We start from the raw sequence: 24,405 nt of genomic DNA on the forward strand, positions 1-24,405 counted from the left end.
AAATGGCTGTGTAGTAAGTTCGCACTTGCTGTGCAGCCATTTCAGATGGAGCACTTACTGCCACCCATTGAGGTGGCAGTAAGGGCTCTCGCACTAAATTGGTGGCAACTAGGCAGCGTGCGATGCTGCCCAATTACTGCCGGGTAACCCCCTGCAGAAATATTTTTGCTAGCACCGGAAACGATGCATGCTGGGAGTGGAACTACTGCCGGCACCCACGTTGGGCTGGCAGTAGTTCTGGATTGCCACACAGCAACCCTTTAGTAAAAAGGCCCCTTAAATTCTTTCCACAGTTTTTGTCCATTTGTTATTTTCCTCTCTTCTCACGGCTTCTTTACCTCTTCTACTACATCCATCTCCAAAACTGATTTTCCTTTCATCTTTCTTCTAGTTTCTGCCTCTGTCCTCTCAGATTCCATTCATTCTTACTGTTTGGTCTTCAATTTCCCTTTCTTTTTTATTTATTTTTTTTTTTTGTTACTCCTTTCCACCTCTTTCCCTCATCTAGGCCCTCCTATTCTGCTTCTCTTATTCCCCATGCCAAGCATAGCGCCTCTCTGTGTCTCTCTTCCTTTCCCTCTCTGTCTCTCTTCCTTTACTTCCAGTCATGCAGCATCTCCTGTGTATGCATGTGTCTCTTCCACCAGCCATTTAGCATTCTGGGAAATAGACACAGATCTCCTCTGCTCCTCAGCAGTGGTTGCACTTAGCCAGCAGTGACCAGGATCCACCTCCTCAGATCTGTGACTCCCCCTAACTACTCAGGGTCTTGGTGGGGGCTGGGCAACCAAAGACCCTGCTCCAGCAGTGCTTAGCACTTTTATTTGTCCCTCTGTTCTGCCCCCTTCTTCCATCTCTTCCCACTCAGGATTTTGTAGACGTCAATCATATCTCCCGTCATCCATCTCTTTTCCAAGCTGAAGAGCGCTAACCTCTTTAACCTTTCCTCATATGAGAGGAGTTCCATCCCCTTTATAATTTTGGTCACTCTTCTTTGAACCTTTTTTAATTCTGCATTAACTTTTTTGAGATATGGTGATCAGCACTGAATGCAATACTAAAGGTGAGGTTGCACCATGGAGCGACACAGAGGCATTAGAGTATTTTCGGTCTTATTCACCATCCCTTTCCTAATAATTCCTAGCAACCTGTTTGCTTTTTTGACCACCATCACACACTGAGCAGAAGATTTCAACGTATTACCTACGACACTTAGATCTTTTTCTTGGGTGCTGACCTCCAAGTTGAACCCTAGCATCAGGTAACTATGATTTGAATTATTCTTTCCAATGTGCATCACTCTTCATTTGTCCACATTAAATTTCATCTGCCATTTGGATGCCCTGTCTTCCCATTTCCTAAGGTCTTCCTGCAATTTTTCACAGTCCGCATGTGTTTTAACAACCTTGAATAGTTTTATGTAATCTGCAAATTTAATCACCTCACTTGCCTTTCTGATTTCCAGATTATTTATAACAGTGGCGTAGCTATGGGAGGGGGCATGGGCCTCGAAATTGGCTCTGGGGCCTTCCAAATTGGCTCTGGGGCCCCTGGTTTGGCTGCAGGGGTCCCCAATCCCCGCCAACTGAAGCATTTGTCCTGCACTGGTCTTGCTGTCGTGCTGTGCATGCTCGTTATAGTGAAACTGTGCATGCTCAGGTTCATTAAAACGAGTGGGCATGGTGCGACTGAGAAGAGAGCAGGGCAGGCAATGTGAGACCATCGCGGGACAAATGCTTCAGCTGGAGGGGGTTGGGGACCCCCACCAGCCAAGGTACCATCATACAGCAGTGGAGCAGGGTGGGTTAGTGGCAGGGAGGCAGGCCAAAATGTGCCCCCCACTTTGGGCTCTGGCTCCACTCCCCATTGAAGTCTTGCTACGCCCCTGATTTATAAATATGTTAAATAGCACCAGTCCCAATACTGATCCCTGTGGCACTCCACTATTCACCCTCCTCCATCGAGAAAAATGACCATTTAACCCTACCCTCTCTTTTTCATATGCAGATGATATTAAAGGAAAAGGATGATTTTAATGTATACGTTATTCATAGTATTGCATTGGTGGAGAGTTCAGTGACTTGTCTACGCTTAAACTAAACAGAGATAAAACTATTTTTTTAGTTGTAACAGCACCCTACATTGATATCTCTAAATTACAGTTAAGAAATTACAGTTAAGATTAGATGGTATCCCTTTGAAAGTAGAAATGGAGTTAAAAGTATTGGGTATTGTGTTGGCTAGGCATCTGTCCATGTAAAAGCATTTACAAGTAGTATTTAAAAAGACATTTGCAGACTCATTTTCGAAAGAGAAGGACGCCCATCTTTCGACACAAATTGGAAGACGGGCGTCCTTTTCCCAGGGTCGTCCAAATCGGTATAATTGAAAGCCAATTTTCGACGTCCACAACTGCTTTCCATCACAGGGACGGCCAAAGTTCAAGGGGTTGTATCAGAGGCGTAGCGAAGGCGGGACTTGGGTGTGCCTAACACATGGACGTCCTCGACCCATAATGGAAACAAAAGGGCGTCCCTGACAAGCACTTGGATGACTTTACTGTTTTTCTTATGACCAAGGCACAAAAAGGTAGCTGAAATGACCAGATGACCACCGGAGAGAATCGGGGATCACCTCCCCTTACTCGCCCAGTGGTCACTAACTCCCTCCCACCCTCAAAAAACATCTTTCAAAATATGTTTTGCCAGCCTCTATGCCAGCCTCAGATGTCATACTCAGGTCCATCACAGCAGTATGCAGGTACCTGGAGCAGTTTTAGTTGGTGAAGTGCACTTCAGGCAGGAGGACCCAGGCCCATCGCCCTCCCTACCTGTTACGTTTGTGGAGGAAACAGCGAGCCCTCCAAAACCTACCACAAACCCACTGTACCCACATCTAAGTGCCCCCCTTCACCCATAAGGGCTAAGGTAACGGTGTACAGTTATGGGTAGTGGGTTTTGGGGGGCTCAGCACACAAGGTAAGGGAGCTTTGTACTTGGGAGCAATTTATGAAGTCCACTGCAGTGCCCCTAGGGTGCCCGGTTGGTGTCCTGGCATGTCAGGGGGACCAATGCACTACAAATGCTGGCTCCTCCCACGACCAAAGGGCTTGCATTTGGTCATTTCTGAGATGAGCGTCCTTGGTTTCCATTATCGCCGAAAATCAGAAACGACCAAGTCTATGGATGACCATCTCTAGGGACAACCTAAATGTCAAGATTTGGATGTCCCCAACCATATTATCGAAACGAAAGATGGACGTTTCCCCGCCCCTCCATCAGGACGTTTCGCGAGGATGTCTTCAATAAAACTTGGCCGTCCCTTTCGATTATGCCCCTCCACGTGTATTAAGGAAATTGAGACAAATTCGCCATTGTTTTAATAGAGATAATTTTAGTTTGTTAGTGCAATCATTGGTTTTATCACAGATAGACTACTGTAATGTTTTATATGAAGGTTGCGCCACTATGGTTAGAAAAAGGTTACAAACCATTCAGAATGTAGCTGCCAGGCTGATCTTCTCTAAATCTAAATATGAGAGAGTGACTTCACTGTTTGTTGAGTTATACTGGCTTGTGGTTGAGGCAAGGGGAATTTTAAAATATGTACTTTATTTTATACTGTATGGAACAATGCCAGATTAACAGAATAGCTAGATTTTTCCCCCCTAATTTTAGGAAAAGAAGGCTAGTGGGAAATTAAGGGCCCCTTTTATAAAACTGCTGTAAAAGGGGACCTGCGCTGGTGTCAGCACGTGGTTTTGATGCGCACCGAGGCCCCCTTATACTGCAGCGGGTAAACACAGGTCTTTGGGTTTTTTCAGGAAATAGTCATCTGGCGAGTGAAGCACTTGCTGCACAACCATTTTGGGGGGGAGCACTTACCACCACCCATTGAGGTGGCGGTAAGGGCTCCCGCACTAACCCAGTGGTACCGGGCAGCGCGCAACACTGCCCGATTACCGCCGGGTACACACTGGCTCTACAAATATTTTTGTAGAGCCAGATATGACAAGTGCTGGGTTTGAGAACTACCTCTAGGCTGCTGCGGTAGCTCGGTGGTACTTCCCTTTTAGCGAGCTTACTGCTGCTTTGTAAAAGGACCCCTATATGAATGTGACCTTCCCCTCTCCAAGAGGAGTTAGAGATAAGCTGCTTCATGATCCCACTTCAACATATTTATCAGCAAAATGGTGGAATTCAAATAAGGACTATTCCATGCTATAAGATATTCTGTAACAGGCTTTGAAAACCTATTTGTTTGAAAAATATGTATTAGATAACATCTGAGGAAGATGTATTTTTACTATTAATGTTAGCTTAAATTGTGTTTTACTGTAATTCCTGGAATGGCCAGCTCTTTTTTTTTATTCTATGTAAATTGTACTGAGCTCTTTTGGGTATACTGTGATGTATAAGAAATAAAGTAAAATAAAGTGTGTAGCAGTTTCTGTCTTTGCGTGTGCGTTTTCTTTTCCCCTTATAACTTGGTGTGGATCTAGGTCAGGCCTTGACAAATATTCTTTGGATTTAGGAGCCAGTTTAGAAACGTAGGAGCCAGCAACTGATACCTTTCATTCCCCTCCACCACATTGTGTGCCCTGAAGTTGAAGTACATTTGGTGGGGGGGGGGGGGGGGGGTGGAGAAGGAAGGCAGAGGAGATCTACTTGATGGGGAGGGGGGCTGCTGACTGTATGTTTCTGTCAATGGCTTGCAGCAATGCATTAAAGGCCTGATTTACTAAGCCTTCTTGCCCTTAGACATGGAATGAGAAAACAACCTTAGGAAATCATGCTGCAACTCCTTTACAGCCGATTTACCAAAGTTGTTTTCTAATTCCATGTCTAAGGGCAAGAAGGCTTAGTAAATCAGGCCTTTAATGCATTGCTGCAAGCCACTGACAGAAACATACAGTCAGCAGCCCCCCTCCCCATCCAGTCTCTCTCTCGCTTATCCCCCAACCCTGTTGATAACCTGTCATCACTCAGTCTTGCTCTATTATCCCTTTCTTCCCCACCAGTTTTCCTCCCCTATCCCACCATATCCCTCTGCCATATTAGCCCCCTCCTTCCAGTTAGCCTTCATTATTTGAGGCCAGTTAACCACCTCCCCAACTGACCCCCCCCCCCAAGTTAACCCTCACTCTCAGCAAAGGAGTTAGCCACCCCTTAGCCCCTATTCTCCTTGTGACCAACTACTTCCCCCAGCTAGCCCCCACCACCCAAGAAGGGAGTCAGCCGCTCTCTCACTCCTACCCCCATGATCTTCATGCAGCCATCTACATCCCCTCTCTCCCCTCCCAGCTAGTTTTTCAGTCACCCCCAAGACTTCCTGTTAGACATCAGAGGTGCCAAATTACCCAGTTCCAGGCTGGAGATTTTTTGCCAGTCCATGTTTTGAACTTACATCTCAAGAAAGTGTAGGATCTGTAGTGCCTGACCCTGCCCACTGAAATCAATACTGCAAGTCCCATAATGCAACAGGATGGGGGAGTGATACGAAATCCAGAGTTGTCCCCAAATCTCCAGTCTGGAATTGGATAACTTGGCATTTCTGAGACATGCTCCTGGCTGTGGTTCTTATGTTGACCTGCTCCTGCTGATATTAGTACATGTGCTACTTTCTCTCTGCACTGTGTGGTTCTGCGAGTTTGACTTGAGCTTATGGTGCAGGAACTTTTATATTAGTTTTGTGGTCTAAAGTTTTGTGAGACTAGCTTGAGAGTCCCTGTACTGTGTGGCTCAGGGCCGCTGAGAAGGGGAGCAGGGGGCAGGGGGGGGCAAAATTTCCCAGTCCTCCAAGGGGGGCCTAGCGCCAGGGTCTCTTTCTCCTGCTCCTGACGGGACCCAAGTGATCGCGTCCCGACAGGAACAGGAGTGAGAAAGCTAAGGTGCCAGGCTCCCCTTAGAGGCTGGGGAGGACCCGGAGCTTCCTCCAGCGCTGCTTTTCTGCCCATTGCTGAGCAGCTGCTTTTCCTCTCAGGCGTGCATGCTCGGTTTTGAAACCGAGCATGCCCTGAGAGGAAAAGCAGCCGCAGGAGCAGGCATTCAGCGCTGGAGGAAGAAGATGTCTTCTGCTGGCGGGGCCTGGGATCCCCACCAGCCAAAGTACTTCAATCTTGTGTTGCGGCAGCGATCGGGGGAAGGGGCGGCAGCAATCGGGGTGGGGACGGCAGCAGCCCTGCCCCGTGCCCGGCGGCGGCAGCTCTGCCCTGGGCCCAGTTCAGTCTCTTGGCGGCCCTAGTGTGGCTCAAACTCACATAGAGCTACATGATGAGAAAGTAGTACATGCACTGATAGTGGCAGTGGTGGCAGCAGAAAAAAAGCAGAGCAGGAATATCCCAGGCTCTAGGAGTAAATTTCTAAGCACCATGACACCTGTCACGTGGGACTGTCAAGCCCTGAAGTAGGTCACTGGCCCATTAGACCATTTTAGTTTTCAAACCTAGGGAGTTCTTTTTGAAGAGTTGGCATGTTGCCCAGATCCAGGAGAGCGATTTTAGGCCGGACCTGGATTTCTGACTGCCTTAATCTGGTGTATTTCAATGGGCAGAATCAGGGGTTATAATAACACCTGGCTTTAGAATGTAAGTTTAAAAGCAAGACTGGTCAAAAAGTCTCCTTCTTGGAACTGGACAACTAGGTAGCTCTCCTTTGGAGGCAAGGGGGCGGGAACAGGCCAGTGCCAAGCTGGTAATAATTTTGCCATAGGAAATGCATTGAAGCTACAACCAAGACTAGACAGAATGTTGCTCCTTCTGTTTTTCTAAGGTTTCATCCTAGGGCATAAAAATAGGTGCCGTGCTTTTTAAACTGTAGTAAGCTGAATAGGATTGGCACACCACATTGGAGATCTCTGCTCTGCTTTATGCTCATAGAATTATGGTGGATTGGTAATAAATACAAATGCAGTAGATATAGTACAGGAATTTAACTTTATTTGTATGCACATGAATATATACAGATGTACAGTAGTTCGTTAAATTTAATCATGAAGATTTCCAAACAGAATAACCTACTAGTACATGCTACCCCATTTGGAATTCAGCTGTCATGCCTTATATATAAGGCATGTCAGCCCCTTTCTCCTTATTCCACTGAATTAACCTCCAAAGAAAATAAGTGCCTGTTCTTGCCAACCTTTTTAGATTGTAGCTCAGGTCACAAAGAGGTTAGGAATTTTTTTCAGGCTTTATCTGAACTGAAAGAGATATTCAAGACATTTATTTTATCACTATGTGAAGGGCTCCTGTTATCTCTCTCCCATGAAACAACAATTTCCTTGATGACATTTTTGTCTCCAGATATACAGTCCAAGAATGCTACAAGGCACCTTGACCCTTTCCCAGAGGATTCCTTCAAAGGGTTTTATTTTCATAAATCTGCTTTTCTTGTACATAAAAGCTGGAGAGATAATGTGTTTGTGGCTGTAGAGCAAATGACAGAGCTGTGCATTCTTTTCAAAAAAGGTGATGAATGATTTTTTTTTCTTGCTCTGTTGACTGACACAAAGCTTTAATGTAGTTGAAAAATGTATGCCAAACCCAGTGGTTCAAACTGGCATCTGTGAAGGTAGCCAATCTAACAAGCAAGTTAATGTTTGAACCAGGGCATTTTATATACCAGATGAGATATAACCAAAAAAAATGTATGCATCTATGAATTTCAAGGTCCCAACCTTTCTCCTCACTCTTTGACTTTGTCCACCTCCTACAGTGGGGGAAATAAGTATTTGATCCCTTGCTGATTTTGTAAGTTTGCCCACTGACAAAGACATGAGCAGCCCATAATTGAAGGGTAGGTTATTGGTAACAGTGAGAGATAGCACATCACAAATTAAATCCGGAAAATCACATTGTGGAAAGTATATGAATTTATTTGCATTCTGCAGAGGGAAATAAGTATTTGATCCCCCACCAACCAGTAAGAGATCTGGCCCCTACAGACCAGGTAGATGCTCCAAATCAACTCGTTACCTGCATGACAGACAGCTGTCGGCAATGGTCACCTGTATGAAAGACACCTGTCCACAGACTCAGTGAATCAGTCAGACTCTAACCTCTACAAAATGGCCAAGAGCAAGGAGCTGTCTAAGGATGTCAGGGACAAGATCATACACCTGCACAAGGCTGGAATGGGCTACAAAACCATCAGTAAGACGCTGGGCGAGAAGGAGACAACTGTTGGTGCCATAGTAAGAAAATGGAAGAAGTACAAAATGACTGTCAATCGACAAAGATCTGGGGCTCCACGCAAAATCTCACCTCGTGGGGTATCCTTGATCATGAGGAAGGTTAGAAATCAGCCTACAACTACAAGGGGGGAACTTGTCAATGATCTCAAGGCAGCTGGGACCACTGTCACCACGAAAACCATTGGTAACACATTACGACATAACGGATTGCAATCCTGCAGTGCCCGCAAGGTCCCCCTGCTCCGGAAGGCACATGTGACGGCCCGTCTGAAGTTTGCCAGTGAACACCTGGATGATGCCGAGAGTGATTGGGAGAAGGTGCTGTGGTCAGATGAGACAAAAATTGAGCTCTTTGGCATGAACTCAACTCGCCGTGTTTGGAGGAAGAGAAATGCTGCCTATGACCCAAAGAACACCGTCCCCACTGTCAAGCATGGAGGTGGAAATGTTATGTTTTGGGGGTGTTTCTCTGCTAAGGGCACAGGACTACTTCACCGCATCAATGGGAGAATGGATGGGGCCATGTACCGTACAATTCTGAGTGACAACCTCCTTCCCTCCGCCAGGGCCTTAAAAATGGGTCGTGGCTGGGTCTTCCAGCACGACAATGACCCAAAACATACAGCCAAGGCAACAAAGGAGTGGCTCAGGAAGAAGCACATTAGGGTCATGGAGTGGCCTAGCCAGTCACCAGACCTTAATCCCATTGAAAACTTATGGAGGGAGCTGAAGCTGCGAGTTGCCAAGCGACAGCCCAGAACTCTTAATGATTTAGAGATGATCTGCAAAGAGGAGTGGACCAAAATTCCTCCTGACATGTGTGCAAACCTCATCATCAACTACAGAAGACGTCTGACCGCTGTGCTTGCCAACAAGGGTTTTGCCACCAAGTATTAGGTCTTGTTTGCCAGAGGGATTAAATACTTATTTCCCTCTGCAGAATGCAAATAAATTCATATACTTTCCACAATGTGATTTTCCGGATTTAATTTGTGATGTGCTATCTCTCACTGTTACCAATAACCTACCCTTCAATTATGGGCTGCTCATGTCTTTGTCAGTGGGCAAACTTACAAAATCAGCAAGGGATCAAATACTTATTTCCCCCACTGTATGTGCATGATCTATGTCTTGTAGTATAGTAAGATGAGTGTTACTGTACTTGTAGTTAAGGAATAGTGACACCTATTGGACTGATTAGACCATCTGGCATTCCTAGAATTTATATTTTACTCTCCTTTTGTTTCCTGTGCTGTGTTATTTCCTGGTTTGAGATAAAGAAATAAAGGTTAATAAATAAAATATTAAAAAAGAATATAAGGTGAAACTTTTTTTATTATCGGACTAACAAATACATTTTTTGACTAGCTTTTGGGAACAAAAACCCCATTCCTCAGGTTAGGCTAGAATAAGAAAAAGATGGCAAGAGACTGATGGGTGATCAGAAGGTGAGAGGCAGTAAAACGTTATGGTTTATAATACATTAGAAACACACATCATTGATGGGCAGATGATCAAAAGCCCCGTGCTGCTCCAAACAGCACTCTAAAAATAGCACTGGACCAGTGCAGGGCTTTACTGCCCCTATGATCAGAGATAATAGCATGCAAATTTATGCACGCTATTATCTCTGATTATAGGGTAAAGTGCAGGAGGACTGTGCCAGAGCATGCGCTCAGGCACAATCCTCCCACACTTGTTTGATAGGTCTAGGCTGTCAAAACCCCAGACCTGTCAAACACAGGGGCTGGAGGTCCACCTGACCCCAAACAGCATTGCCTTGATAGCCTAGTACCCCCACCCCAAGCCAAGTGACAGAGGGATTGGAGGTCTGGCGGACCGCCAGTCCCCCCCCACACAAGTTCAGGGGGGGCTGGAGATCTGGTGGGTCTCCAGCTCCCAAGGCCCCCTAGCATCCCCTCAAATAGAGCCCTGGTGGCCAAGTGGGCTGCGCGTCAACCCCCTGAACCTTGTGGTCTAGTGTCCTTCTTCCCTATCCCTCTACCTTAGTTGAAGGAGGGAGGTGGCCTCCCTCCTCTTCTATCGGCACCGCCTCAAAAATGGTGGCGCCCAGCCCTGCCCAGTGCATCCTGGGATGCGCTAGGTGGAGCTTCACACCATATAAGGGAAGTTAAGCCCTGCCCAGCACATCCCAGGATGCAGCAGGCAAGGCAAGACGCCACCATTTTGGGAAGGCGCCCAAAGAGGACGGAGGGAGTGCTAGTTCCTCCTTCCTCCCACTACCATGAGGTAGGCTGCCGGGGGGGGGGGAGGGGTGGATAGATAGCAGTCCCACTGGACCAGCAGGGCATTTTTGTTCAGTGGGGGGAGTGAGGGGGGAAGCTAGCAGTCCCATTGGACCACCAGGGTTTTTGTGATTTTAGGGTGGGGGGCCTAGAGGTCCACTCCAGATCTTGTTTGGGGGGGGGGGGCTTAGGTTTGACAGGTCTGTGAGAAAATCGCGATAGTGAGAGAAGTTTGTGAATGCCATTTTACCAGGTACAAGGACTTATTCCTGCAATAATATCTGTGCTGGTTTTTTCAACGTGGACACTGTCAACATTTTGCTGACATCCCACATACTTGTTTGCCAGTTAAATCCACAAGATAGCCTCTGAGGCAGTGGACAAGTCAAACAACCCACACCAGATAACCTGATGAGCATTACATGTATTAGCTGGAGACCACACAAGACAGCGATGTGATGTGTTTCACCCAAGAATTGTTACACACACAGCTTGATCATCAGCTGCCTTAGGACAGTATTTCCCCAGTCTGTTCTCAGAGTAACCCTTGTAAATATTGTAATAGAGGAAGAAAAAGACAATATATATATACTTCTTATTAATACTCTTTCTGTAACTGAGCTTGACAAACTTATGAATATCATAGGTTCATTGGAGTATAAAAAAGCCTCAGAACCCTTCTTCCACTTCTTTATTAAAGAAGAAACCTTGGTAGGAATATATTGGGTAGATTAACTTCAACGCCATCTTAAGAATTCAACTGTTTCAACTCCTAAGAAGCCAGTTGCAATGGATCCTATTAAATACGTGACATTGATATAAAGTTCAAAATAAAACTTATCTTTTGAACATTCATGCAGTTCTACTCTCGATGCAGCACACACCAACTTATGGGCAAAGTTTTGCTAATCAGGCTGTGTCAAGGTGCAAAGACGTGTCAGCTTAGAACTGTGCTGCTTAGAACTGTGCTGCTTAATTAAAGCGTCATCAGCTCTAACATGGAGTAACCCTTGCTTGTCAGGTCATCAAGATAGCCTCAATAAATCAGCATGACACAGATTGGCATATAATGGAAGCAGTGTAGGCCAATCATGTTCATGCATATTCACTGTGGATATCTTGAAAACCTGACTGGCAAGGGGGACTCCAGGACTGCCCTAGGAGTGAGCTCTATCGAGACTGACACAGAGGTCTCTACAATAGAGTAGGACAGTTAGGCCCGGCACACCCATATTTGGCTGACAGATACTAATCTCCTTATACCTCACATGAACCTCTCAATTATTGTACACCATTCCTTGCTTTGTCCCAAAGTGTGGCCTATATATATATGGTTGTACCATTTGTGAGAGCAAAAACCTTCCTGGCACATGCTTTTATTATCTAGATACTAAAGACTCCAGAGCTATGAAAAAGCTTATTTTATTGACAAAATATCAATCATTTACACATCACAATATTTCACAATACAATGTTACCACTCATTCACCTTAACATGTGTCAACCAATTATCAAAATTCGGAAAAAACATATATAGCTGTGCCAATCGGTCTTTACATATTACTATTCTTCTTCGATGCTTATACAGTTTTGGTTCCTCCTGAAGAAGGAGACGAAATGCCGATCAGCATCGGGGAACCAGCGATGTGAAAATTTCAAGCACGCTTACATGTCTTCAGCCATTTCAATTTTGGAGTGTCTTAATATTCTTAATAATTGTTGCTAGTAAGCAAGAACATAGTTATGAACCTTTATGGACTGAGCATACTATTACGGTGCAATATGGTTCTAAAACTGTTTTAGTGCAGGACATTCAGCACTAATTACGCGCTGGTTCTACTTTATAGAACCAGAGTTGAAGATGAATTCATAATATCAAATGCATAAGCTGTATATTGTTCTAAAGGACTATATATAAGCATCGAAGAAGAATAGTAATATGTAAAGACCGATTGGCACAGCTATATATGTTTTTTCCGAATTTTGATAATTGGTTGACACATGTTAAGGTGAATGAGTGGTAACATTGTATTGTGAAATATTGTGATGTGTGAATGATTGATATTTTGTCAATAAAATAAGCTTTTTCATAGCTCTGGAGTCTTTAGTATCTAGATGTTTAAATAGACTCTGGTTTTTGAATGTAACCCCTATGGTTAGATAGTTAGTTATAAGTACATATTTATAGGGATATGGCTGCCGCAGGGTGGGAGTCAAAGGCAGGGCTTTCGGAGGAACGCATAACGGAATTACTGGGTGGTGTCCGATTGTTCTCAGGTGCACAGACAGAACCTGATAGCTCTTGGGATGAGGTGTTGAGGGTCCATAAGGCACTGGTTCGTGCCGAACTCCACTCAGCAGCACTTATAGAGTACTGCCATGTACAACGGGTCCCTAGGGGCCTACGGATCCCGAAGGAACCCAGATTTTTGGGTAACGAGCAATACGTGGCTAGGTGGAATTCGGTAATCACACAGTGCTCACTGGACCTGATGCTACTCACTATAGATGCGCTTCAAGATGAGATTCATGGCATTAAAGAAGATTTAGAGTCTAAACAGAATGCTATGTGTATAGCACAGGAAAAAAGTATCTTCGAAAAAAATCTGGAAGAGCATAATTTAAAGATTGATAATTATACTAAAGAACAACGTACTATAAAAGTAGCTAAGTATCGTCGGGATGAATATGATTATACCAAAGGTTACATCTATAGTTGGATGGATAAGAAGAGAAGGGGTCGTAGAGGTAAGGGCGGAGGTAGAAAGGTGATGTTTAAACTATCATCTAGTGAATCATCAGGCGATGAAATAAAGTCAAATAAAAAAGCAATCACATCAGCCAACACGAAGGGGGTGTTACAACACTCTATGGCAACATTATCTGATTCTTTTTTACGCATTCCGCAGCAGCCTCTAGTCAATGTGAAGGATCCCAAAGAAAACAACAAATCTGCCAAACTCAAACGAAATCCCAAGAAATAAGCACGGTTATTAATATATCAAGTATTAAGCTAACCGAGAAGCAGGAGGAGATTTTGACCAAAGGGCTATCATTTGTGCCATCCAATAGGCATGACTCTTTCGAAACTAGAAGAGGTTTATACAGATTCTTTCGCGATTTAAGGCTAAGGCTCCATTTTGGTAATCCCACCCATCCAAACGATGATAACAAACCCCTTGTTAAACCTGGGGCTAGGTCTAGATGGATGCCTCCCGGAGCGATGGATTCTTCCATCGCTGCTTATCAGAGGTTAGTATTAATGGCGGTTGACAACTTGGAATCTAAAACGTATAACCAAGGAAGTAACTTGTCTCGAGTACAGTGTCAAAGTATTGTAGATTTAGCTAATAATGAGAGTATCATTATTCAGAGGGCGGATAAAGGAGGATCCACAGTGATTATGGATAGGGACAAATATATGTATGAAGGTATGAACCAATTAAATCAGATACAATATTATACTCTTATCGACCATGATCCTACCAAGTGGTTGCAGGAACAAATTACACAATGTGTTGATAAAGCAGTAGTAGATGGAATTTTATCTAGGACGGATCAAAAATATCTGTGCCATCCAAGTCCAAAGGTCCCATACATATATTTCGTCCCTAAAATCCATAAGTCACTGGTGGATCCTCCTGGTCGCCCAATAGTGTCTACACGTGATTCAATATTGGAACCTATATCCAAATATATAGACAAGATTCTTAATCCCTTGGTTAAAAAAGCTGAATCTTATGTTCGAGACTCCATTCATTTTATTCAAATACTAGATCAGTTGGAATCGTGTGGGGGTGAGGATTTCTATATGGTGGGGCTGGATGTCGTTGCTTTATACACTAACATTCCGCAGGAGCAGGCGACAAAATTGGCAAGTGAACAGTTGATAGCATCACAGATACCTTTACCTAAAGTAGAGGTTCTAACATCACTATTAAAGTTGGTGATTGGACATAATTATTTTCAATTTAACAACCAATTTTATGTTCAGACCCGGGGAGTAGCGATGGGAGCTACTGTCGCTCCTTCCCTGGCATGTCTATACATGACTCAATATGAGAAAACTTATGTCTATACTTCTAGTTGGGCCGATCACGTGGTCATGTGGAAGAGATACATAGACGACGTTATCTTGTTTTGGCGAGGTCCTCTTAGAACTCTTAATGCCTTTATAGCATTTCTTAATCAAGCTGATGTTAACATCAAGTTTACTTCTAGAATAGCTACATATGAGTTAGAATTTTTGGACATTAAGATCATTAGGTCACAAGATGGAGGATTTAATACCACCATCTATCGTAAGCCGACAGACAGGAACACCCTTCTCCATTATCAGAGTTTTCACCATAAGGCTCTGAAGAGAGGTGTTCCTGTAAGCCAATTTTTGAGGTTGCGTCGTCTATGTTCCTCAGTTGGTGAATTTAAAGTACAAGCTCGAGACATGAGCAATAGATTTATAGAGCGGGGTTATCCTAAACAGGTCATACGGAATGCATACAAGAGAGCATTGTATGCATATCGCCCTTGGCTATTTCAGTCAGGTCAGGTCTCCTCTAGCAATACAGTGGCATGCGTTATACCTTTTTCAAATAGAGCAGGAGGTATTTCTTCTATTATTCACAAATTTTGGCATGTTCTGTCTGTGCATCCTGAGTTCACGGAACACCCGAAGGTAGCGTACACAAGGCAGGCAAATGTAGGTGAGCTGCTTAAACGCCCTAAACATCATAACACCACGGGTAGACATTCCCTGTGTGGTAAGTGTGTATATTGCTGCTACTCTGTTGACACCAATGTTATCGATATCCCACACAGTGCAAGACAATTTTATTTGAAACAGCATACAACATGCACTAGTGAAGGGGTAGTGTATTGTATTTGGTGCCCTTGTGCACTATATTACATAGGTCATACGAAGAGACAACTAAAAAAACGTTTGGCAGAACACATTAGTAATTTACGTTTGGGTAAAAGGGAGAACCCACTGGTGTCTCATTGGCAGCAATATAAACACACTATTGATCAGCTTCAATGTGTAGTATTAACTCAGATTTTACCTGGTAATAGAAGCGGGGATATAAGCGCTCGCTTACTTGCATTGGAGCAGCGTTACATTTATACATGGGACACAGTAACACCACGTGGCCTTAATTTGGAGGTCGAATGGGTGTGACGTTTGTCAGGATGCGAGTTACGTTCTGATGTGCTGGGTATTTAATTCATGCGCCTTTCCGCCATGCGTATAGCAACTTCCGGAGATGTGATTCCTGTACGGAAGCACTGCCGACCGCCACGCTGGTGAGCAGCCAAGTGTTAGATTATTAGTAAGTACATTTCAATATGATAATGCATGTAAAAAATTCATACATTTTGCATGAAGTGAACAATGGATGATGTGCTGTAATATTGTTACAGTTTTGGTTCCTCCTGAAGAAGGAGACGAAATGCCGATCAGCATCGGGGAACCAGCGATGTGAAAATTTCAAGCACGCTTACATGTCTTCAGCCATTTCAATTTTGGAGTGTCTTAATATTCTTAATAATTGTTGCTAGTAAGCAAGAACATAGTTATGAACCTTTATGGACTGAGCATACTATTACGGTGCAATATGGTTCTAAAACTGTTTTAGTGCAGGACATTCAGCACTAATTACGCGCTGGTTCTACTTTATAGAACCAGAGTTGAAGATGAATTCATAATATCAAATGCATAAGCTGTATATTGTTCTAAAGGACTATATATAAGCATCGAAGAAGAATAGTAATATGTAAAGACCGATTGGCACAGCTATATATGTTTTTTCCGAATTTTGATAATTGGTTGACACATGTTAAGGTGAATGAGTGGTAACATTGTATTGTGAAATATTGTGATGTGTGAATGATTGATATTTTGTCAATAAAATAAGCTTTTTCATAGCTCTGGAGTCTTTAGTATCTAGATGTTTAAATAGACTCTGGTTTTTGAATGTAACCCCTATGGTTAGATAGTTAGTTACATGCTTTTATTAACCACAGATAATCACCATTTGCACCTATCATTTCAATACAGAGCTCGTTGGACAAGACAGGTGTGCAAACACAGTGCCTATGATTCATCAGTCTACAAGTCCAGAAGTCACCTGAGGACCTCCCTTAACCCTCAGCTGCATGGTAAATCTCACTTCATTAACAGTTATAATATCTCCACAGACTGCCTAAACAAATTCTACAGCACAGTCGAGAGACTCCGCATTAAGCATTGCCCTGTTATTACACATTTTTCCACACATCATACTTACCTTTGTAGAGCTGATCTCACCATGCTTACCTAACAGCCTTGCTATGGAAAGGCCAATACCATCTTTGTACAAACAGAACCATTAGCCACTGTAACATATAACAAGACAGAAATGAATTAATCTTCACCACAATCACTTATATAGAAGGACCCCTTCTATGGTGTGATCTATTGAATCAAACACTCCCAAATGTCATGCAAAACACACTCCCTTGCACATCACAGACTAGTGACTAGCAGCCTAAACATCTACCTAACATCTCATAAGGTTAACACAGTAGTAGCACAACATGAGTGAGGGCCTCAGGGGGAGGAATGCTGGCTTCGGCCTAACCCCTGGTAAGCCTTTCCTCAGCTGAGAGGTGCCCAGCTCTACCACCGGCTGCCTTTCAGGTGCTGTGGAGGACTTGCAGTTCATCTGCATATCCTTACAGCCTTCTCCGGGGTGACACCCAGGTCCACTCCGATCCACTCAGGGCCTCCACTCTAGGTGCCGCGTGCCAGGGCATTTTTCTCTTTACATCTAATCTTCTTCCCAGTTGCTAAAGTACCTCAGTCATTTATGGCCCCTATTCACATTCTCTTCCTAGCCCTGTCCCTTCCTAATCTTTTCCCTCACCCCCTACCTCTCTCCACTACAGGAACTCACTGCCCATCCATCAACTTCATCACCTCACCTTCTCTCCTACCCTCTTCCTCCCTCTTGGCTTTTAATCTCCGCCTCTTTCTTCCCTCCGTTTTGCCTTCCCCATTCCACCTAAATACCTCTCGCCTTCGACGCCTTCATGGCCACACCTCTCCTACTCTCCTCCGCTCTCTTTTACTCCTTCTCTTACTCTGAGCCGGTGACATCAATCCCAATCCTGGCCCCCCTCACCAACTATTATCCCAACTCTACAGATCTCACCGCGACCTCTCTAACCTCATCTCTATTTCTCTACTCCCCTCCTCTTCTCTGCCCTTCTCTTGCTCCCTATGGAATGCCCGCTCTATCTGTAACAAACTTGCCTATATCCAGGACCTCTTTATCTCGCGTCACCTCCATCTGCTCGCCATAACAGAAACCTGGCTCTGCCCTGATGACTCTGCTTCAGTCGCAGCCCTGTGCCATGGCGGTTATCTATTTTCACATACTCCTCGCCCTGCTGGTTGCGGGGGCGGTGTTGGACTACTTCTCTCTCCCTCCTCCAGATTTCAACCCCTTCTTCCACCTCAATCTCATTGTTTTTCCTCCTTTGAAGGCCACTCTATCCGCCTTTTCTCTCCTCTGACTCTTCGAATAGCGGTCATTTATTGTCCCCCTGATAAGTCCCTTTCATCCTTTCTCAGTGACTTTGACACCTGGCTTGCCTTCTTCCATTATCCTTCCTCCCCCTCTCTCATCCTTGGTGACTTTAATATTCCTGCTAATGATCCTTCCAACTCTTATATTTCCAAGTTACTCGCTTTAACATCCTCCTTTAATCTCCAACTATGCTCCACCTCCCCCACTCATCAAAATGGTCACTGTCTCGATCTCATCTTCTCCTCCAACTGTTCACCCTCTAGTTTCCTTGCCTCTGATCTTCCCTTCTCTGATCACCATCTTATAATTTTCACACTTAAATCTCCTCCCTCCCAGTCCCGTCCTATCTTATCTAATTTATCCAGGAATCTTCAGGAAGAACAGACAGAAGCCAGCTCAGAAGCTGACCGCCGGAAATAAGGTGAGCCTGAGAGGGGTCACGACCACAATCGTGACACATGGAAGCAAGGTAATCAAGGAAAGCAGCTAAACTAGGGAAACAAACAAGCAGACGCTGGGAACAACCAGCACACAGAAAAGCTACAAGGAATAAGAAGAGTAAGCAAACTCCTACAAAAGCACGGTGTGCTACAAGCACAAATAGAGAGAGGGAAAAAGGCTTCAGATGACACGAATCAAACGCTAAAGCAAAGGCTGTAGGGAGAGGTAAGGTTGAAATAGATCTGGCTTCTGACATCTGCTGCTTCAGATGTCAGCTCAATGCCTGACAGGCCAATCAGAAGGGAGTCCCAGACATTCCCCTACCTGTCTTAGCAGAATCATAACAACATTCCATCACTGTTATGCTTATATTGTATTATTATCTTTGTTATTTGAATTTCCCTGCTGTTAAATTGGTATACATTGGATCAAGTTTTATGGGTTTTTTGGATTTCAATTTGCTCTTTCAAAGCTTTACGCTTTCATAGTATTTATGTTTCTACTTGGTCATTTAAATTTTGTTATGCTAGTGACAAGATTGTACCTTTGATGTTAACTGTACCTACTGTATACTACCTGGATGAATCTGTTCCTAAAGGGGGTAAATAATGTCCCCCCCCCCCAAACACAAAAACCATGCTCAAAACTGACAATAAGTGCAAACACTCAGTCCCTCACGGGTGCATGCACCCTCTAACATAGTTCAATGACACAATGGAGCCATAATGCCACTTATAAGACATAACCTACCTCACGACACATGGAAGCCATCCTGTTGATATGGATGTGAACCCTCCGCCTCTGTCAATTTTATTGGTTAGCATCATATCCCACGGAGAAGCCAGGGAAGAGTGAGTCTTCGTGTTTAATCATGAGCTGGGTCAGCAGGCACAAGTCAGCTGGTAAAAAATATCCTTTCCTGTTCTTGGGAAGCACTTTGACATGTGGAAAACAAAAGTGAAACTGAAAGTAACCTTGCGGCATATGCGCGATTGGTGTATATGGTACACGTACGTGCCGATGTCTATATACACACATACCAATAACCACTGCCAGGTTGCACACTCATAGATAGCTCCCTTTGCCCTCATTGCAGCCACAGAGCGAACACTTTTAAGGCAGAGAATACTCACACAGTACAAATAGGTACTTTGTTCCTGGGGCCATCACAGTAGGATTTTCCTGACCTGACACAATGAGGGTGATGTACCCGTGTTAAGGTTCTGAGGAGATGAAGTGGGAATTGAACCCAAGATGCTGATCTTAGAGGCCTCTATACTAACTAGTAGGCCACTGATGCACTGGAAAGTATGGCTGTCTGGAGATATGTCCATCACTGATGGAATGTTGGCCAAACACATACTGGAGGATAAGGGCACTGGCAACAGTGCTTCCGACAGTCATTTTAATGTCAATCATTCTCACTCTGCTTTCCCAGAAACACCTGACAATGAGCCACCATGGAAAAACCCCACCACACACAGAGCACTGAGCTTTACATCATCATCACTGTGGTTTGAACAGTTATCTAGCTGTTGCATGTTGGTCTTTCCAGGTAGTTACAACATTAGCCTAATAGTTATTACTAGCCTTTTAATGCACTAGTTACCAGTAAGTTTTGTTGTGATCCTGCTCTAGTCAGTGTACTTTCCAAGACACCATATAGAAACAATTCCCTTGCTGATCACTGGAGGCCCCCCTACAAAACACTATCTGTAGGTTAATATTGACAACACTCCACATGTTCACTAGTGCTGAACAGATATGAGCTAGTACTGGGACACACTTGTAGATCATGATCGGACCAAAATCATTTTCCAAGCTGTAGTTTGAGCTTTGTACAAACTTCTGGAGTCCAGAACACTGTTTGACCAGATAGGTAACTCTGTCACCTGCATAAAACCTATTTCACAGAGGTTGTAAAACTCTATTTTCCAGAAAGCTGCTGTGCATGAGACCTGATGTTTTGTAAGTATGATTTCTGTACACCTTGAGATCATATTTTCTATCTTTACAACAGGGAAAGTGAAAACACATTAGCTCAACTGCCCTTGAGATTCAAACCTGTGACTGCTAAGCTACTGCAAAGCATCTGTATTAGGTAAGCCAGGGTTGACAGAAACATTAGAAAGGTGTACTTTCAGACCTATGCTGGGTGCATCTCAGTAGATACTGGCTATTCCATCTTGAGTCTACAACAGGTCCATGGAGTAACTGTATGGAGCTTGAGGTCATGGCAGTTGAAGACTGCTATGACTTGGCCTTGAAGTATCACACAGGTTTGTGTTGTCATCATCATATGAATTTCCATGACATTTAGATTCTGGCACTTAGCACTTCACCTACTCTGAAGTGCGAGAGTTAATCAGCTGGGTGTTTGTTTCCCAATCTGATGGATTGTGTACAAACCTGTGTGCTGTATGCAGTAGCTACATGTGTGAGAGCTGTCATGTTTTAGGAAACACACATTACTCCAAAGTGACACTTCAACTGTACACACTCACAATACTGATGTGCTGTAACAATGATTCAAGTGAGGGTAACGGTTCAGATGATAACATTTTGGTGGCAATGTGAGTGGTGTGTGAGAATACTTAGCTAGCATTATAATACAATTTATGGCTGGGAGATGAGAGTCATTGTATATTACTGGATGCACATAACTGATGGGTCTCCCTGTCCGGTGTCAGCCTAGATTACGCCGTTACACATTTCAGATGTCAGGGGAACACAAAGGTGTTGATGTTCTGCTCCCTGTGATGGATACTATATGGAAATGTTCTATCCTTTCATTATGTACAGACTTCCTACAATAACCCAGGCCCTGATGTCAGCTAGCTTCCCCATTGACATATCATTTCCATTCTCTCTCTCTTCTGTGGCTGATGTGAGCCCTGCAGCTGTTCTCTGTGGTGGCTGCCGTGTTTCACCCACTCAAAGACATATTAAGAAAAGCCAACAGGGGTACTGGAAAGGAATGCACCGCTAAAGCTGCACTACTGCCAGGTGCAGACATGCACCATGTGGTAGGCCTGCTCTTGCCGTATGCCATTTACAGGAATACTCAATAGCAACTATTTTGTGGCCTATGTGAGGAGGTGTGGCCGGTACTCATCTGCCTGCACCTGTCCATTGTGACACGCTGCCTGATAGCCACCAGAGTAGGACTGTTTGCCAGGACAGAGGAGCAAACACAGTACTAGCCACATAGTAATTTGTACATTGTTCACAGCCATTGCTGACGGCACTGTTACAATCAACTTTTGACCACCAAAGGGAAAACCCACCATGACCGTGTGGTAATCCCATACACCCGGGCTATTAAAGGACACCTCTTTCCCCCAGCATGGTGACAGGGTGCCACCCACTAAGCATTCACTCATATCACACAGTACACTAGTTCCTCTACAAGACTACTTTCCTACATGCATTGAAATATTAAAAGCAATAATTAAGATCATTGACACGCGCTACGGAGACACACACATACTGCTTAACGCGTCAGTCAATAATGCTCTCATAATGTGCCTCAACTATAGTAATGCAACTCAACCATAGTAACACATATCCGCTGACCATGCGCTATTGCCACGGCACATTAATTTCAGCACAAGCATGCATTAAAACCCATGCTACATGTTAACGCATGACTGCGCTATTTTGCTTAAGCACACCTTAGTAAACAAGCCCCTACCTTTAAGGACAATCTTTATTTCTTCTGTAACCCAGAACAATTATGAATTTTTAATGAAGAAACTACTGCAATTGAAATTGCTCAATCTTTTGTTTGTTTTGGTTGATGGGCTAGTCACTGGCTTAGTCCTTACAAACTGGCGTTTTGCCAGATACATAATTATTTTTCATTTATTGTGAACTTATAATAAAGCTAAAATAGGGAGAAAGTAGATCCTCTCTTATCATATTAAGCTTTCCTTGATTTATGGTGTTCTACTTCCTGCTTTTAACTCTGTTGTACACCTCTTTGATTTGCCGTGAAAGGAGGTATATTAAGTACCCAATAGACAATAGTGTTGTTGGTGGGAGGAGAGGCTGTGCTGCTGTTCTGGTGCCCTGTGAGAAACTGAGCCCAAAGGGAAAATCACACAGGCAACAGGAGGCACCCCAGTGATGTTATCTTCTGGTGTAGAGGTGGACCTTATAACACTTTCTTTAATTCTTTATGTATAATTTCAAATTTTAGAATCACATCATTCAGAAGTGAGAAGAAAAATAGCAACAATATCTAAGAAATAGAAGAATATTGGAAATAAAAAAATTAATAATTTGTCCACAATATTTAAGGGAGTGGATTACTACTGAAAAATAATTACAAGGAAATCAAATCATACCACATGCCAAATACAGATTCCGGGGTTATCCTACAGCCGACTCGTCAGCAGTTACACCTGTAGAGTTACATTCAAAGCTTTCACATCTTCTCTATATGGCAGAAACTCTAGAGCTGTTTGGGGGTCAAAAAATAAATAGGATTTACCCTCAAAAAGAAAGAGCAATTACAGGGAAATTTTAATCAAAAGCTTGCACCAAACGCAAGTGTTTGAGGCTTAACAGCCAAGAACTCTTGTCTTCTCTTCTGTGTTGCCCCTAATAAATCAGGAAATACATGAATTACAGATCCCAAAATCTGGGTTATTACTTCAAGCAATGACTTTAAAAAATTGGTCAAGTCCAGTGTCTTATAATCATCACCCTTGTCTTCCTAGTCGCCTTACCCTGGTACACATACATACTAAGCTCTTACATTAGGAGACATAGAGGGGCATTTTTGATATGATGGCTAAATCCGACATTGGACATTTTGCTGAAAACGTCCAAAAATGAACTGGTAAACATGGCTATTTTTGAACCTGAAAAATGTCTACCTTTTGTTTTGAAAATGGCCATTTCTTAGTCATTTTGTGCTTAGGGTGTCTATCTTTTTGGACCATTTTCGGAAAAAAAAAAAAAGTCCAAGTGAAAAGCCATCGGGATGTAGGAGGAACCAGCATTCTTAGTAGACTGGCCACACAGACATCCTAGCAGGGCACCCTAGAGGGCACTGCAGTGGTCTTCACATAAAAGGCCTAGGTACACATCTCACTCCACACACCAAAGAAGTGAAAGAAATAGTACATACCAGCCTCTATGACAGCTTCAGATGTTATGGCCAGTCATATTAGAGCAGCAAGCAGGTCCCTGGAGTAGCCTAGTGGTTGGTGTAGTTCAGGGGCAGGCAACTCCGGTCCTCGAGAGCCGCAGGCAGGTCAGGTTTTCAGGATATCCACAATGAATATGCATGAACTTGATTTGCATACACTGCCTCCATGGTATGCAAATCTATCTCCTGCATATTCATGTGGATATCCTGAAAACCTGACCTGCCTGCAGCTCTCGAGGACCGGAGTTGCCTACCCATGGTGTAGTCCACTGTGGAGAACGGGACCCAGGCCTATAATCCACTCTAACTGTTAAACTTGTGGTGGAAAATGTGAGCTCCCAAAACCCTTCAAAAACCTACTGTACACCTGCAGCTATAAGAGCTATTGTGGTGGTGTATAGTTGGGTACAGTAGGTATTTGGTGAGTTTTAGAGGGCTCACCATACAATATACAGGGCTAATGGTGAGATGTGCACCTGGGAGCTTTTATGTGAGGTCCACTGCAGTGTGCCGCACTGCTCTGCTGGGATGTCTGTGGCTAGTCTACTAAGAATGCTGGCTCCTCCTACATATCAATTGCTTGATTTTGTGCATTTTTCACTTGTTTTTCTTTTTTTAATGACCCAAAAAGATAAATGCACAGAGCACAAAAACATCTAGCAAGTGGCTATTTAAAAAAAATAAAAATAAAAAAGACGCTTTGCTATTTCGAAAGTAGTTATATTTGCTATTCAGATTCTGGATGTTTGGAGCAAAATCCAAAGTCAGAGCAAAACATTCAAAGTCGGACTTAGACGTG

The sequence above is a fragment of the Microcaecilia unicolor genome, chromosome 2, assembly GCF_901765095.1.
Source record: "Microcaecilia unicolor chromosome 2, aMicUni1.1, whole genome shotgun sequence".
NCBI lineage: Eukaryota > Metazoa > Chordata > Amphibia > Gymnophiona > Siphonopidae > Microcaecilia > Microcaecilia unicolor.